Here is a 17383-nt window from a genome sequence, read left to right on the forward strand (position 1 = left end):
CTACAGTATAAGTCAAAGATTTAAGAGCCCATAACAATACCTATGTATGTTTAAATAAGACATTTTCCAGACCCTCATACCTGGGTAAAATAAAAGGACACGTTCTGAGAGTCTTTGAGTTTTTAAGAAGTTAATCTTCCCTCTCCCCCATCGTTAATAACTCCACAGGACTTTCACGCCTTTCTACACGCACTGATTATAGGGGGTTCCTGATAGAGTGCTCTAGGAGGAATAAACGCACTGGTGAGAAGGGTTTGAAAGGATTGTGATTCAGTGGCAGAAACAGAAAACTTTATTACATTTTTTTTATGAGGCAGGATAGCTTCTATATCATACGAATTGTCTGTCACAAACAGCATCATGCTAGAGATAAAACTGGATTCTGTTAGTCTTCAGTCACTTTTATGAAACCAAGCAGACTGGTTTAATTATATATTTTTAGGATCCTAAAACTGACTCTCCCATTCTTGGCTCTTACAATTTTCAATAAATACACACTAAGAGTCCCAACCTTAGAGTTTCTTGATGTCTTCCAAACAAAATATTTCAGGTTTGTTCATTTGTCTAAATTTATTTAGAAAATATAAATATAAAGGATGATGATGGAATAGACCCAGATGAGTGTGTGCATGCTCAATCGCTCAATTGTGTCCGATTCCTTGCCACCCCATGGACTATAGCCCACCAGACTCCTCTCTCTATGGGATTCTCCAGGCAAGAATACTGGAGTGGGTTGCCATGCTCTTCTCCAGGGGATCTTCCCAACCCAGGGATTGAACCTGTATCTCTTGCATTCCTGCATCACAGGCAGATTCTTTCCACTGAGCCATAAGTACAATGTCTTAAACTTTCAAATTTACTTACTTCTTTTTGAAAACATCCATAGTACAGTCTCATTGACAGTGGAGTAAAATGAAAGAAAAAGGTTTTTTACTATTGTTATTTTTTGTTGAAATGTAGTTGATTTACAACATTTTGTTAGTTTCATTCATTATTGTTATTTGACCTTGAAGAGTAATGAACTCTGAAAAATGAATAAATAAAACAGTAAATCATTAACAATAAATAATTCCAGTTAGGTCCTAGGCCTGAAGTTTGAATTTTCTCAGCTCAAAAGAACTGACATATACTCTAGAAACAAAACTGATTTTCTTGCATGTTTATAAGTATTTATGTCAGTGTGAAGCTATGTGTTTTCTTCTTCACTTCCTTCAAAAACAGAAGTATTTTCATTTAGATTTCATTTTCCATTTCCTTCCATACTTTGGAATCTTGTTACGATGCTGGTGCAAATCAGCAAAGCCACAATCAGGTGTTGCCAGCAGCTTCTGCATAAGTTTATTTTTACTTGGTGTGGGTTTGAAAAAAACTTTTTTTTAAATGGCTCCATTGATAAACATTATCTGAATTGAACTTTCACAGTTCTGTGGAAAATCAAGCAGAACACACGTTTTGGTGGTCATATCACAAGGTTTTCACCCTCCCCAAAGATTTGTGAGGATAGATATGTTCATAGTCAAGTCACTGTCCTGTTTGCCTACTCAAATCAGATGATTTGGGGTCACAATTATATAGAAAAATGAGATTTTATTCTGTTTCATAGAAGGAAAACTAATTGTAATAGTTTTTGCTGTACCTTTTGCTATGGTTTTTTAATCCTCTCCCCAAACTAACAGATCATTTCAGATGCAGCAGACAACTTAAAAAAATAATGGAATGGGAAAGAAGGAGAAAGATCCTGAAACATAATGTTTAAACAACAACAATCCCATATCTAAATGCAACCAAAAAAAATGAGGACAATATCTCTCTACGGTGGACAAAAATAAATGAAACCTGTGAGTGTAAAACAAGAGCAGTTTGAGAAGATGTCATAGATGATTAACCTCGGAAATGCTAATAAGTTAGGGAGAAAATGATAAGGAAAGTAGATTGCATTTCTCCATGCTGAACCAAAAAGATAACAGTGCATCATTAGCCAAAAATTTTGCTTGTGTTGCCATATATGAAAATCTATATAGATTTTGCCCTATTTTTAAAAATGCATGTAGAAAAGGAACAATTTCAACCCCTCAAAACAGCACCAGTTGCAGATATTTTATTTAACTTTAACCTTTTATCCAGACCCATAACTCATTGATTAAGAATTCATCTCTATATTTCAGCTCTTGGTTTAAGGCCCCTCAGACCACATATGTCAATCCAGGACTATCTGGAGCATTAACTTAAAATGTCAAAAGTGTAATTTTTCTTTACAGCAGAAGTAGAATTATAAAAATTAGATCTTTCAATTACAGATGACATTTACCACTCTAATCAAGGTTAGCCTTACATGTGGGTGGGGTCAGAGGTTGAATGAGAATGATTCTCTATGCCAAAATAATTCTACCACAGGTCTGTCAAGGAGATTTTACTTGTACTTTTAGTAAATACTCCTATTATCTTGGGCTTCCCAGATGGCTCTAGTGGTAAAGAAGCTGCCTGCCAATGCAGGAGACTTAAGAGATGCAGGTTTCATCCCTGGGTTGGGAAGATGCCCTAGATGAAGCCATGGCAACCTACTCCAGTATTCTTTCCTGGAGAATCCCATTGACAGAGGAGCCTGGTGGGCTACAGTGCGTGGGGTCGCAAAGAGTCGAACACAACTGAAGCTGCTTAGCTTTCACAGGCACCGATTTTCTTGGATCTGAGCCATGACAACCATAACCATAACTATATTTTATCGTGGATTTCCTATGAACCAAATACTGCGTTCAGCCCTTAGTAACTAACATAATGGAGTCCTTAAGTATGGACACTAAAGTCGGGCTCCATATCTTTGAAACCTAGATTTTGGGAAAATTAGCTAACCTAACTGAACTTCTGTTTTCTCAAGTGTAAAATGGGTATCAGTTCCGTTCAGTTGCTCAGTCGTGACTCTTTGTGACCCCATGGACTGCAGCATGCCAGGCTTCCCTGTCCATCACCAAATCCTGGAGCTACTCAGACTCGTGTCCATCAAGTCAGTGATGCCATCCAACTACCTCATCCTCTGTCGTCCCCTTCTCCTCCCACCTTCAATCTTTCCCAACATAAGGGTCTTTTCTAGTGAGTCAGTTCTTCACATCAGGTGGCCAAAGTATTGGAGTTTCAGCTTCAGCATCAGTCCTTCCAATGAATATTCAGGACTGATTTCCTTTCGGACTGGTTGGATCTCCTTGCAGTCCAAGGGACTCTAAAGAGTCTTCTCCAACACCACATTTCAAAAGCATCAGTTCTTTAGCGCTCAGCTTTCTTTATACTCCAACTCTCATATCCATACATGACTACTGGAAAAACCATAGCTTTGACTAGACGGACCTTTGTTGGCAGAGTAATATCTCTGCTTTTTAATATGCTATCTAGGTTGGTCATAGCTTTCCTTCCAAGGAGCAAGCATCTTCCAATTTCATGGCTGCAGTCACCATCTGCAGTGATTTTGGAGTCCCCAGAAAATCCATTGTTTCCCCATCTATTTGCCATGAAGTGATGGGACCAGATGCCATGATCTTAGTTTTCTGAATGTTGAGTTTTAAGCCAACTTTTTCACTCTCCTCTTTCACTTTCATCAAGAGGCTCTTTAGTTCTTCTCCCCTTTCTGCCATAAGGGTGGTGTCATCTGCATATCTGAGGTTACCAATATTTCTCCCAGCAATTTTGATTCCAGCTTGTGCTTCATCCAGCCCAGTATTTCTCATGATTTACTTTGCATATAAGTTAAATAAGCAGAGTGACAATATGCAGCCTTCACATACTCCTTTCCCAATTTCGAACCAGTCTGTTGTTAGGTATAATAACATCTAAATCTTAAAGTGGCTGTGAAAATGATGAGAAAGATGAGAATAGAAAAATTAAGCGATTTTCCTAAGATCACACACAGCTAAGTAGAAGAAGCAAGTTTCGATCTAATTCTTGTAATTCCAAATTCCTGCAACTTTCCACAATATCACACCACCTCTCAGGGTGCCCAGGATGACATGCAGAGAGAAGGCACCAGAGAAGAGCAAGACACAAACAAAGGCAGTGTTTCTATTCTTTGAAGAAGACATGGACCTTTGGGGGTCCTGGGATAACCAAAAGAAGATGGATTCTGTTTGATTCTCAGAATTATAGGAAATCATATTTGTGACACATTCAGCTGGACATCATGGAAACTGACAAAGAGTTTCTAATCAACAGTGCTGGACATACCATAGAACTTAAAAAAAAAAAAAAAGGAAGGAAAGAAAACTAAAAAACAAGATAGTGAAAAAACTGAGTCAGTTAATGAACTCTAAGAACCGTATGAGGCTTCCCTGGTGGCTCAGTGGTAAAGAATCCATCTGCCAATGCAAAAGATATGGGTTCAATCCCTGGGTCAGAAAGACTCCCCTGGAGAAAGAAATGGCAACCTGCTCCAGCTTCTTGCCTGGAAAGTCTCATGGAAAGGAGGAACCTGGTAGATTACTATCCATAGGATTGCAAAGAGTTGGACACGACTGAGTGACTAAAGAACAAAGAACTGTATACTGTATAAGAAAAGCTATTCCATCCAGTTAATACAGTTTACAGTCCACTCCTAGCTTCAGCCTCCTTCAAACACCTCAAATACTTACATTTTATAACAAAAGATGAAGGTTCACTTCAGGAAAGTTGAGATAAGTGATGTTGTCCCTTGGTTATAAGCTCAACCAGGGCAGGAAGACCAGCAGTTTTAGAGACCACTTTGTAACACTTGCTGGCGCATGCTGAGTTAACTCAATAAGTCTTTCTTGAATTGAATTCAGTCCAATTGCTACTATGACCTTCATCCATAATGCAAAGATATATGACCCTCCTGTTTTCTCCTGAGCTCTTAATTAACATCTAGCAATATTCCATTTGACATGCATTTGGATCCCACCCACATTAAGCATCTGCAAGGCAAAGTCCCAAAGTCACACAGATCAGACATATCAGCTCAAGAAAAATGGAAACAGTTGCATCAAAAGGAATTTTTGTGCCTTATTTTAAATGATTAAATATATAAGATAATTTAATATATAAGATAATTCATGTTGATAGAGGGATTCAATATTATGTGATACTGACCTGGATTTAATGTAAAACATTTTTCTTTCTTCGTGGAATCCAGAAAATCTCATGGTGGTTTTCTTTGTGAGATATTACAGTCATCTAAAGAACATGTAGTCCAAAAGAGCAGGTGGGAGGTACAATCTTGTAAGATGGAGTCTCAAAGCCACATGTCATCACTCTGAATCTTTTGTGTCACCCTGCAGGCTACCTCTCACAGCTTTCCTCCATAAAGCCAAGTTTTTGAAGCTGAAATAACATTGTTCATAAGACTATATAAGTACAACTACTTTTCTGTAAATCTATTTGGAAATGTATGTCAAAACCTTATAATACATCCATCGTTTGACTGAATATTTCCTCTTCTCGGAATCTATTGGCAAAACCAATACAATATTGTAAAGTTTAAAAATAAAATAAAATTTTAAAAAAATTTGTACTGTAAAAAAAAAAAGAAAAGAAAAAAAAGAAATAATCAAAAATGCAAAGAAAAGTTTGTATTAAAAGAAAAAAAAAGTTTGTCTTTTATAAATAAAAGACTCAGAATAACAAAATGGTCAATTAAATTCAGGTGCATTCATTGATACTAAGACTCACCTGTCTCCATTTTAACATCTTTGAAATTGGAATATGTTTTATAGTAGCTGGCATCTTATTATCCCCATCAGCCAGGCAATAGCCACTAAGTAGCTGTCATTGGCAGGCAAGCCTTAACTTGGTCACAGATATTCATCTTGTCATTACTTCGGTTGAATGATGGACATTACACATGTTGCTTTCACTGCCATTTAAAAGTAACACAGTGATTCAGTATTGAGATGAAAAGTTATTGTATAACCATGTAAACAGAACTGCAGCAGGTAAATTTTATATTGGTGAAGCAAATATTCATCATAGGAGAAATGGTTACTATTCCATATTTTGTTCCAAAGGAAATAAACATCATGTGTTTTATGGAACCTAAATAGATGAAACAGTGCTACATTTTGTTTTCTGAGGAATATGCAAAAGAAGCATCTCCTACATGCCAAGTAGTGCAACTCTTAGGCAAAAGAATGGCCAGATGCTTAGAAGAGATGAAAGAAATGTCAAAGCATCAAAAGGCTAGTGTAAGTCACAAATGTGTTTCAGGAGATCATGAAGGCTTTGTGTCATAGCTTAATTGAAAACATTTTTTTCCTTTCATAGTAGTGTGTAGAATAATGTGTTCTATAGTCAACAGCATCTTAAAATCATTTAAAATAAAGACTTCCTAGAGACAAAAAAAAACTCTGGGCTTAAATAAAAATATAAAAAAAGAATAAAAGATTGCAAACTCACAACTATGTAAGATAACTTTTAAATAGTGTGGAAAAGTGAAAACAAATATGTTAAAATGTGTAAAAATCTGTAAAGTGAGACTATGATTAATCTTTTCTTCTTCCTTTTTATGTTTCCAAGTCGGTTTTTTTAACTTATTTTTTTGTGTAATAGGGTATATTTTGTTTCTAATAATAAAAGACAAAATTAGAGATTTTCTTTTTTATTAAAATATGACTTACAATGTTGTGCTAATTACTGCTGTATTGCAAAGCAATTCAGTTATATATGTGTACATTCTTATTTTAACAAGAGTGTGTTTTTTAATCAGCTCAAAATGATATTTAGAATATTAAAAACAAGGGTGGAAATTTACCCTCATGCACTCATCACTTCCTTTATAACCATTATTGTATGTGTCTAAGCCTGTTTTGAATCTGCTCATATTTTATATCCTTATTCTTCTGCGAGGATAGTTCTATAGATTCTATGAGATACAGTCAATAGATTCACAAGCTTCCACTTCTGTCTCCTGCCTGGTGTTCTTAAATCCGGCCCATGCATGTCAACCCAATCTATATTCTTCACACTTTAATTATGTTCAATCGAACTTTCTTGGCCTTTGCTATCCCAACCACAAAAGCTAACTTACTACATTTTTTCTAACTATTAACGCTCTCTCTGATAAAGGACCTTTCCAACTCATCTTTCTTAGAACTTATAATTATTCCGAGTTCACTACCCAAGGCTACTCTGAGATCAGATGAGTTTATTTCCAAGTTATTTATCCAGTTGTGGTATCTTTCGATTTCTTTTCTGTATGAAAGAAAACTAAAAGGAACAAAAGAGGAAACACATCTTTTCCCGGATATATTATTGATCAAAGGGCCTTCTAGCTGGTATAGTTTGCAGCCATGGGCTTTTGGATGGTAACCTTAATGTCATTCACTAGAATCTCTGAGGTCACTGAGAAGATGAATCAGGAGAGCATAAGGTGAAGGTGGAACAGAGATAAGAAAACATAGAGCCTGAAATAAACCTCAGAACCAGGGGACCCTGAACAAGCTGGATTCATGCTGGGGAATAATGTATCCCCAGGCCCAGCTCTTTCTCAGTTTCATTGTATTTACAAAATCTGTCCATTCTCTGGTCTCTCTCATTCTTCTACAGTTGAAAGAAATTGTGCCCAACTGCCACAGGCAGCCTTGGAGTGCAAACGGGAAGTAGGATGAACCCCAACGTCATATGTTGGGGCTCTTCATCAGTCAGTGCTGAGATGAGACTTCCTCCCAAGCAGCATCTCTACTTGTCCCTGCAGTTACCAAGACTGCATCCTTTGTACCTCAAGCACATGTGTACTTCTGTCACTCATGGTCTGAGGGTGGCCCTCTGGAACATATGGCAAGACTATCAGAGCAACCAGTTCCACAAAGGAAGGCCCCCAAACTAAGCTCTCCACTGGCACCATCAATCAGCTGAGTCCTAAAAGGAAGCTCTGTTTTCATTTCAGTCCCCCCACAAGTCTATGTATTTGATGGTAAAATTATAAAATCATCAATGCATTTAACCTGTAGCCCATAAGCATGTTAACTCCCTATTTGTACCTCATCCCACCCCAAACTGGGCTTCCTTGATGGTTCAGTGGTAAAGAATCCACCTGCAATGCAGGAGACCCAGGTTCGATCCCTAGGTCTTAAAGATCTCTTGGAGAAGGGAATGGCTATCCACTCCAATATTCTTGCCTGGAGAATTCCATGGACAGAGGAGCTTGTTGGGCTACAGTCTATGGGTCAGATACGACTGAGCAAATAACACACACTCACACACAACCCCCAACTAGTTAAAATAATAAATAAATAAAATCTGACTTGATGCTACTCACCCACAACTTATAATAAGTATCTGAGATGTTCTGAGATTGAAGTTCAAGACTTGCTTTGGCTGGAGTTGGACTCTCCCTGGAGATTTGGACAGGAGGCTTGGCAGGAAGTGACAGGATGCAGAGATGCCATGGCAATCTAGAGCTTACCTCACGTCAGAGACACGACACATGGGGTCAGTGTAGGGAGGGGAATATCCATCCAGAGCAGAAATCTGAAGGAGGTGGGAGAGAGGTCTGCCACAACTGCCTTGTCACCGTCACATGAAGACTTAGACTCTGTCAAGTTGAATCTGCCAAAAATTGTAAAATAAGGATACGTCTCATTGCTCTGTCATGTGTGAGATGTTCATTAGCATTTCATGCAGGCAGGCAGAAAATTGCTGGGGAAGGAAGAAATCACATCCCGAGCTCATCCCCCATCTAAGCGCTGCAAATTTGGCATTTATGCACAGGAGGAAATGGTACCCTGCTGGCAACAGGTTCTTCATCAACCCAACCCGCAGTGAAAACACAAAGCAAGAAAAAGACACTGCGTCTTGATTGCTCTCAGTACCTTGTGAGTACCCATCAGTCTTAGGAAGAGTTCCTGGAATTGTTACAGAAACTCTCTGCTCACCTGAAGTACTGTGCTCCCTACCTGAATTCTGTTTAATTCATTAGAATTATTAATAGAAATCTGGAGAAATAGGGGAAGAGGGAAGGAAAAGCATTATTGTATCCAGAGCACTAGAGTGAGGCTGGATATCATCCCTGTCCCAGCCTTGTTCTCCCAGGACTTTTCAGTAGAGAAGCTCTCTCTTGAATCATGTAGGACTCCACAGCCCCAAATGATAAACCAGCCTCGATGCCAGATTTGACTTTCATCACTCAGGTTATGGGGGTCCTTCCTACTCTGCAGGTTCCCAATTGTCCATGGCAACAGGGAATACACACAAAGCAAAGGAAGGCAAGCCCTTTAAACACTTTGTCTCATCTTTCAACACACCTTTTAGCAGAACTGATTGACATGGAACAAAACAGACTGCTTGAAATTGTACCCATTCCTCTTTTAATTGCCCTCCTTTTGATAGGAGAGTGACAAGCAGAGATGTAGTCTAAAGGCTGACTGTCCAAGGGGTGACCAAGTGGGCTGGATAATCGGTACCTTTCTCATCTGAGTCACTTCCCAGGTGGCGCTAGTGATAAAGAACTCGCCTGCCAATGCAGGCAGACATAAGAGAGGAAAGTTCGATCCAGAGGTCAGGAAGATCCCCTGGAGGAGGATCCAGGAGGAAGAAGACCCTCTGGCAACCCATTCCAGTATTCTTGCCTGGAGAATCCCATGCACAGAGGAACCTGGCAAGCTACAGTCCATGGGGTTGCAAAGAATCAGATACAGCTGAGCGAGTTAGCATGTAGGTACACACACTTCCAAGATGAGGACTTTATCTTGTGGGAACCTGGGCTGACCAGTCTGTGGCCTAAATGATGCTTAGCATTACAAATGGATGCTGAAGAGGAGGACAAAATAAGAAGCTATTACATTCTCTTAAGTGTGTGTCTTTGAATTGACTGTCATCTACCACTAAACACCCTCATGTTGCTGCTTGGAAGGGACTGACAGCTCTCAGCTGCTGCCGTCACCAATCCTTCCATGCTGACACCCCAGATCAGATCATAGCACCAAACCTTAGCATGCCTTTCTTTTTATTCTATACCAGGATTTATGCCACATCATCCTGTTCTAATGGTTCATCAAGTAACAAAAACCAAAAGGAACAACCAGAGAATATTCTTTAGCCATTTAAAAACCATAGCGTTGCAGAACATGCAATGATATGGGAAAGTGCTCATCATATAGTATGCAATGAAAACACCCAGAGAGAAAATTATGCATGCAATATGATCTAATTGGATTATACATATGTATGTGTGTGTGATTCCAAAATACTAATCTTGAACATTTCTTGACAAAGTGGTTAAGGGTAATTTTGATTTTTTTCTTTATACTTTCAAAAGTGTACTAAATTGAGCATGTATTATTAATTTTTTAAATCTGGCTGTGCCTGGTCTTAGCTGCAGCATGCAGGATCTTTAGTTGTGGCATGCGGGCTTTTAGTTGTGGCATTCGAGATCTAGTTCCCTGACTAGGGATCAAACCCAGGTCCCCTGCATTGGGAGCATGGAGTCTTAGCCACTGGACCACCAGGGAAGTCCTGAACATGTATCATTTTTATAAGCAGAAAAAAAAATAATCTTTTCAAACTGCTACACAGAGGTAAGATGGTCCTCAGTTTAAACCAGCACGTTATTGTTTATTTACACCACATTCTACGCCACTAATTTCATTTCCTATTCTCTGGATTTCCCAAGACCCATATGGTTCAACTTTGTTTCTGGCGTCCAGGATGCAAATGAAGCAAGCAGGCTGACTTTTGGGTGACTTCTCAGTTCACCATGTGTCAGGAAGCAGAAGGAGCCAGAAGAACTGGCTCTGAGTCCCCATCCTGCCCCCCAAATGCAATCAGGGACCTTGGAAATCCCTGAGCATCTGGGCCAAACTCTCTCCACGTATGAACTGAAAGGTTGGGCCCTCACTTGAAATGTCTGCTTTCCATGAGCTGCTAGATCCAATTGCAGCAGAAAGTTCTAATTGCCATGAACGTGAGGGTGCTGCAAAGTTCCTTCACAGAGTGATTTTCATTCAACCGGAAGTGGTGAAAGCCAAGTCATCAATATTCAGGAGATCCAACATGCTGTTTTATATCAGAACAAACCTCTTAGGCAAAATATTCAATGCAGATGTAAATACAGTCCAAGTATCTACAGTATTGAAATAGGCAATGTGGTCTTTGAGAAACCTAAATCATGTAGTATAGCAAACATAAATAAGGAGTTAGCTTTATATCCAATATTTAAGTTTGGGCTTCCCTGCTGGCTCAGACAGTAAAGAATTTGCCTGCAATGCAGGATACCTGGGTTCGATCCCTGGGTTGGGAAGATCCCCTGGAGAAAGAAAGAAATGGCTATCCAATCCTGTATTCTTACCTGGCAAATTCCATGGACAGAGGGGCCTGGTGGGCTACAGTCCACGGGGTCACAAAGGGTAGCACACGACTGAGCGACTAATATTTTCACTAAGTTTAATCATCTGAATTCACTTGAATCATCAGGGGACTCAGGTACAAATACGTGGAATGATTATAATGACCCGATCTGAACAAGTAGTTGGAGAAAATATAACCCTTCCCTTGAATGGAATTATTGACATTGTAAATTCTGAAAATTATACAAGCAATACATAAAATCACTGCAAAATAAAATTCATACCATGCAATATTTTCACAGAGTGAAAAATGGAAATTCTCCTTGAAGTCTCACTCTCTGCCCACCCATTCCTCTATCCACAGATAATCTGTTTTAGATCCTTTCCATTTTAAATGTACATATCTCTACATGGTTCCTATCACTTGCTCCCAAAGTTCCACAAGAATATCTATAAATATCTCAAATCTTTGCCCCATCAAATGTAACCAAAAACGACATTTTTTTTTTTTTACTAAAATGAGATCACTGTTTTTCAAAGAAATGTTCCTTATTTGTAGCCTCTACAATTGATGCTGACCATTATTTTCTCTTTGCTCATTTGGTTATCTTTAAATAATTAGTAAATAAACATGAATATTAGAGGAAAAAAATGTTACTGGGACAGCAAGAACAGTACAAAAGCCCCTGCCTGTGCAGTTTTTGGTCTCCCAGATACAAGCATATGCCAACCTTTATCAGCTCAGACTCATAACTGAGCTCAACAGATGCCCCGGGTCAGCTCCCATGTGAAAACACATCCTGCCTGTGGGCACTGCCAGGGAATAGCATCACAACTCTTCCTTCTCTGCAAAACCTGGACAGAGCTTCGGGTCCAAGAGGAAAGATCAGATGATTTTGCAGGCGCTAGAAGTTCAGAAATGGCACTTAGAGACCAGTCCCTGAGGTTTCATTATTTAAATGCTGACATGGACAACTGACTGCTGGCAAAACCAATTCTGTGCAAAGATCACTTAAGTATAGAGCTCACCTAAAAGGAGAAGAAAACAAGCAGCGGTCTCCAGCCTCCAGGTCATGAACTGATGCCTCCCGTCAGATGACCGAGGGCATTAGATTACAGTGCACAATAGATGTAATGCGCTAGGATCATCCCAAAACCACCCCCTCCCCCTGGTCCATGGAAAACTTGTCTCCCCTGGTGTCAAAAAGCCTGGGTACCACTGGTTTAAGGAGTTAAATATAATTAACCAGACAGCTCAGGCCCCCAAAACTGTTACACTGGGCTCACAGAGGGGAAATGATGCTTTTTGTTAAAGTGGAGGAAATATACTCTATCTGCTAATAAAAACGATCACTTATTGAGTATTTCCTGTTCTAAGCATCTTATGTAAGTTAAACAATGTAGTTTCACAACAAACCCAAAGGTGCTATATTAAAGATGAGGAAATGCAAGAACTCAGAGTTGGTCAGCTTCATCTTGAGAGGATCTGGGCTCTCCCTCCTAGTGGCAAAATGGCTGCAGCAGTGTCAGCCTTTACATCTCAATCACCACACTATTCAGAGGAGAAGAAATTCTCTTCTGGAATCCACATTCTCATTGGCCTGATTGTGTTATGTGCTCATTTGTTATGGACAGGGAGACTGAGATGTGCAGATTAGAACAAGCCAATCAGAGCCATCGGGTTATATACTAGGAGGTATAAGTAGGATTAATGTCACTTAAATTTCCAGGGGGATAATGGATGCTGGAGAGGTGAACACCAAATGTGTACTACAGTATTCACGAGCCAGAAAAGAAAAATTTTCCTACAGTGTAACTATAATCATAGTTTAGCTTGAAACTCTTAATTCCTTATTGGTATTATTTGTTCTAAAACAATATTTTCTCCATGCAGTCACTTATATATATATATTTCATTCTATCTCCTCTTCCCCAGAATTTATTTTTCCTAAGGACAATACGTTTGCCATACATAGTGAGCACTCTTAGGCATATATGTGATCATTACTTTTATAATAGGAAATATGACAGTGGAGAACTAGGACTATCATATACTCTTTGATTAGAGGAAAATCAAGATTTCAAATCAGAAGCTTCTTCCTACCTAGTTATCTTATGTATGTGTTATTTTACCCCTAAGTTATGGATTTAGTGTTTTGCTTCAGTTCAGTTCAGTTTAGTTGCTCAGTTGTGACTCTTTGCGACCCCATGGACTGCAGCACACCAGGCCTCCCTGTCCATCACCAACTCCCGGAGCCTACTCAAACTCATGTTCATCGAGCCAGTGATGCCATCCAACCACCTCATCCTCTGTCATCCCCTTCTCCTTCTGCCTTCAATCTTTCCCAGCATCAGGGTCTTTTCAAACGAGTCAGCTCTTCACATCAAGTGGCCAAAGTATTGGAGTTTCAGCTTCGAAGTCAGTCCTTTCAATGACTATTCAGGACTGATTTCCTTTAGGATTGACTGATTGGACTTCCTTGCAGTCCAAGGGACTTTCAAGAGTCTTATCCAACACCATAGTTCAAAAGCATCAATTCTTTGATGCTCAGCTTTCTTTATAGTCCAAGTCTTAAACCCATACATGACTACTGGAAAAACCATAGCCTTGACTAGACGGACCTTTGTTAACAAAGTAATGTCTCTGCTTTTTAATGTGCTGTCTAGGTTGGTCATAACTTTTCTCCCAAGGAGTAAGTGTCTTTTAATTTCTTGGCTGCAGTCACCATCTGCAATGATTTTGGAGCTTAAAAAAATAAAGTCTGCCACTATTTCCACTGTTTCTCCATCTATTTGCCATGAACTGATGGGACCAGATGCCATGATCTTAATTTTCTGAATGTTGAGTTTTAAGCCAACTTTTTCACTCTCCTCTTTCACTTTCATCAAGAGGCTCTTTAGTTCTTCTTCCCTTTCTGCCATAAGGGTGGTGTCATCTGAGTATCTGAGGTTATTGATATTTCTCCCAGCAATCTTGATTCCAGCTTACACACAAGCAAAGCACACAAGTGAAATCAGAACTGTAGGAGTCCTTATGAAGTGCTCAGAATTATTCCTCTGCTTTTATTCTAAACAGATAATTAGCTATCCAATTTAAAAGATGTTCTCAAATGGAGATGCCACAGCATTCTTTGGGAACACACTTTAAAGTTTAATGACCTTCCCTATCAGTGTGATGCTTATATTGAAACTAATATTTAATTCAAGTTAATCCCACAAATATTTGTTAAATGTGACCATCTTGATCATGCCTATGTCTCAATAGAAAACATCCTCTATGTAGCCTTCATAAACTAGAAGACCACAGTTATACATAAGTTAATCAACACGTATGTATTTGAGCATCTGTGCTAGGAATGGAGGCTTGCAAACAAGTATAAACATTATTCTCAACCTTACCTCTCCTGGATACATGGCTGAAATCCATTTTCCTGGTTCTTCATTGTTTCCATGGCTTTCCTCTGGACCTTCTGCTAGTTTTCCACAGCTATGATAAATGGATGTCTCACAATTGACTCCACAAATAGAAACAGCCAAATGGATTCTAGAGAAAAAAAAAAAAAAAAGTAGCTTATTTTGGGAAGCAGAATCCCAACCACAACACTGGCATTAGGTTGTGCTTGCACTGGAAAAGAAAAATAAATATGAAATGGAAAATGTGAACATAATAGATATCACCTAATAATCCAGGGAGAAACACCTCATGTAATGGTTACTAGGGATGACTAATCCAATAAATCCCTTGGCTAACACCAGCTGTCCATAACTGAAACAGACTAGCAAACATTCCCAGTCCAACAACATACATACCGGCTGCTAAGAAGGACTAATTCTATCAGAGTCCAAGCAGCTCCAAAGTTCATTCAGTTCTGCTCCTGAAGAAGTTTCAGAAATATTGTAGACCTCTCCATTGTGATTTAAAGCTGCAGAAAAGGCATATTAAGGGATGACTGAGGTCATCTTGTTTAATGCAAGAACCCCTCTATACCTGTGGTTATCCATCAGCCCAGCAACGAGAAACTGAGCATGGCTGTTCCAATGACAAATATTGGAAAGCCATTCTTCACACTAAGTCAAAGTCCTTACGACCCTCCACTCTGCCATTCTCACCAAAATATGTCTAAGTCTTCTCCCAATGACGAGCCTTTAAACAGGAAGTCAGCTATCATATTCCCTTCTCAGTCATATTTCCTCTGTCTTCTTCATAGAACATCCTATAGCTTTTTTGCATAAATTTTGCTTCGTCTTTCTCCTTGTCACTTTGGTTGAGCAAGTTAAGTGACATAAAATCTAGAAATTCTGAAAAGCGTAGCTGCTTCGTTTTCTATCATATTGCTTTGGCTAAAGGTGTTTATGCTCATTTTGCAGTCACTCAGAATTGAACAAATAAGTGAACCAGTACACATACTAATAAGCATTTATCCTGAGGATGTCCATTTTGTCATGAGTCAACACTCATACTGCTTTGTGCCTCCTTAAACGATAATCTGCTGATTTTCTCCATCTTTGAGTCTTACTGTATTCAGCCTTCCCCATTCAGTCATTCTTGCCCAGGAGATTAAGGTCAGGTAGCAAATGCCTCTTTCCTCCGTCATTTAATTGATTACACTGGTGTGACAGTTCAATCCCTCCTTCATCTTGAAAAGTGGCCTTGTGTTAGATGGTAATTCTGTGGAGGAAAAAAACAAAAAGAGAAAAAGCCAATTAACCTTCAGAAAATGATGGTACAACTTGTGTTTCTGCACACCTGATTATTTTCTAAGCAGCAAAATTTTCAATTTATTAAGCCTTAGGTGGGTAAGTGATGCCTTTACAAACAGAGAATGTGAGATACCATTTTTCAGTGGCTCTGTGACAATCACAAACACTGGGAGAGATTGAGGTAATGAGCAGCTATGAGAACCACAGATCTGAGTTTCAAACACGAGATGCTCTGTCTGCACATGCTCTACATTGCTATTTAGAGAGATAACTCTAACATGTGACTCCAAAAGGTGGAATTCAGACCTCGTCCCAAAGACCTGGGTTACAATTGTAGGTCAGACCGAAGTATTCAGTATAGATTAGCTACTGTGTATAGCACCTTTATGCACTGTAACTCAGTTATCATTCAAAACAGCCTATCAAGACCCAGGAAGATGGGCTCCAATTTACAGATTAGGTCACTGAAGCTTGGAGAATTATGACTTGATGAAACTCACATTAAGTGCCAGATGGAATTAAAATGGACTTCCCACGTGGCACTAACGGTAAAGAACCTGCCTGCCTAAAGCAGGCAGACATAAGAGATGCAGGTTCAATCTCTGGGTTGGGAAGATCCCCTGGAGAAGGAAATGGCAAACCCACTTCAGTATTCTTGTCTGGAGAATCCCATGGATGGAGGAGGCTGGCGGGCTACTGTCCATGGGGTCACAAAGTGTTGAACATGACTGAAGCAATTTAGCATGCATTCATGGAGTTAAAATCCGAAATCAACCCATCATTGATTCAGGATACTATGGTAAGAATTCACCATAGCAGTCTTCAGCGTTTATTGGAGCACATCTTCCCTGAGACCTAATATAACAAAATTAACTTCTGCTTTGACTTGCCCTAGATTTTCACAAGTGACACAAGCAAAAGGCAGAGGGGAAGAAGGATCATAAGAAGGCTGCAAACATGTATCCTGAGGATGCATCCCCAGAGCACTACTCAGCAGCCAACCCATTCTCAGCTTCAGTGACAGGAAGCCACCATATACTCTGATCATGGTGTCTTAACATCTGCTAGTGGCCATGCCTCCTTCTGTTCCTTGCTACAGAACCCTGACTAGATACGTATTTCCAATAGGTGTATAGGACCTTACAAAATACTGGATCTCAAGACAGGTGTACCCACCTTTTCACTGTCTCTGGATTAAGGTGTGTGCATGTGCTAAGTCATCTCCATTGTGTCCGACTCTTTGCGACCCTATGGACTATAGCCCTCCAGGCTCCACTGTCCAAGGAATTCTCCAGGCAAGAATACCGGAGCAGGTTGCCATGCCCTCCTCCAGGGGATCTTCCCAACCCAGGAATCAAACCTGTGTCTTTTATGTCTCCTGGATCAAGGTAGGAAAACCTATTTTT

General features: G+C 39.5%; 1 long non-coding RNA gene across 1 annotated transcript; it reads right to left on the reverse strand.

Moving 5' to 3' along the window:
• Positions 1–4986: 4986 nt before the first annotated feature.
• On the reverse strand, positions 4987–15291 carry LOC139186219 (uncharacterized). Its single transcript, XR_011569775.1, has 4 exons — positions 15087–15291; positions 14676–14820; positions 5668–8541; positions 4987–5319 (listed from the first exon to the last, which is right to left on the reverse strand). It is a non-coding gene; the product is annotated as an uncharacterized lncRNA (long non-coding RNA).
• Between the last annotated feature and the right edge of the window lie 2092 nt (positions 15292–17383).

Source organism: Bos indicus, chromosome 12 (assembly GCF_029378745.1).
Source record: "Bos indicus isolate NIAB-ARS_2022 breed Sahiwal x Tharparkar chromosome 12, NIAB-ARS_B.indTharparkar_mat_pri_1.0, whole genome shotgun sequence".
Taxonomy (NCBI): domain Eukaryota; kingdom Metazoa; phylum Chordata; class Mammalia; order Artiodactyla; family Bovidae; genus Bos; species Bos indicus.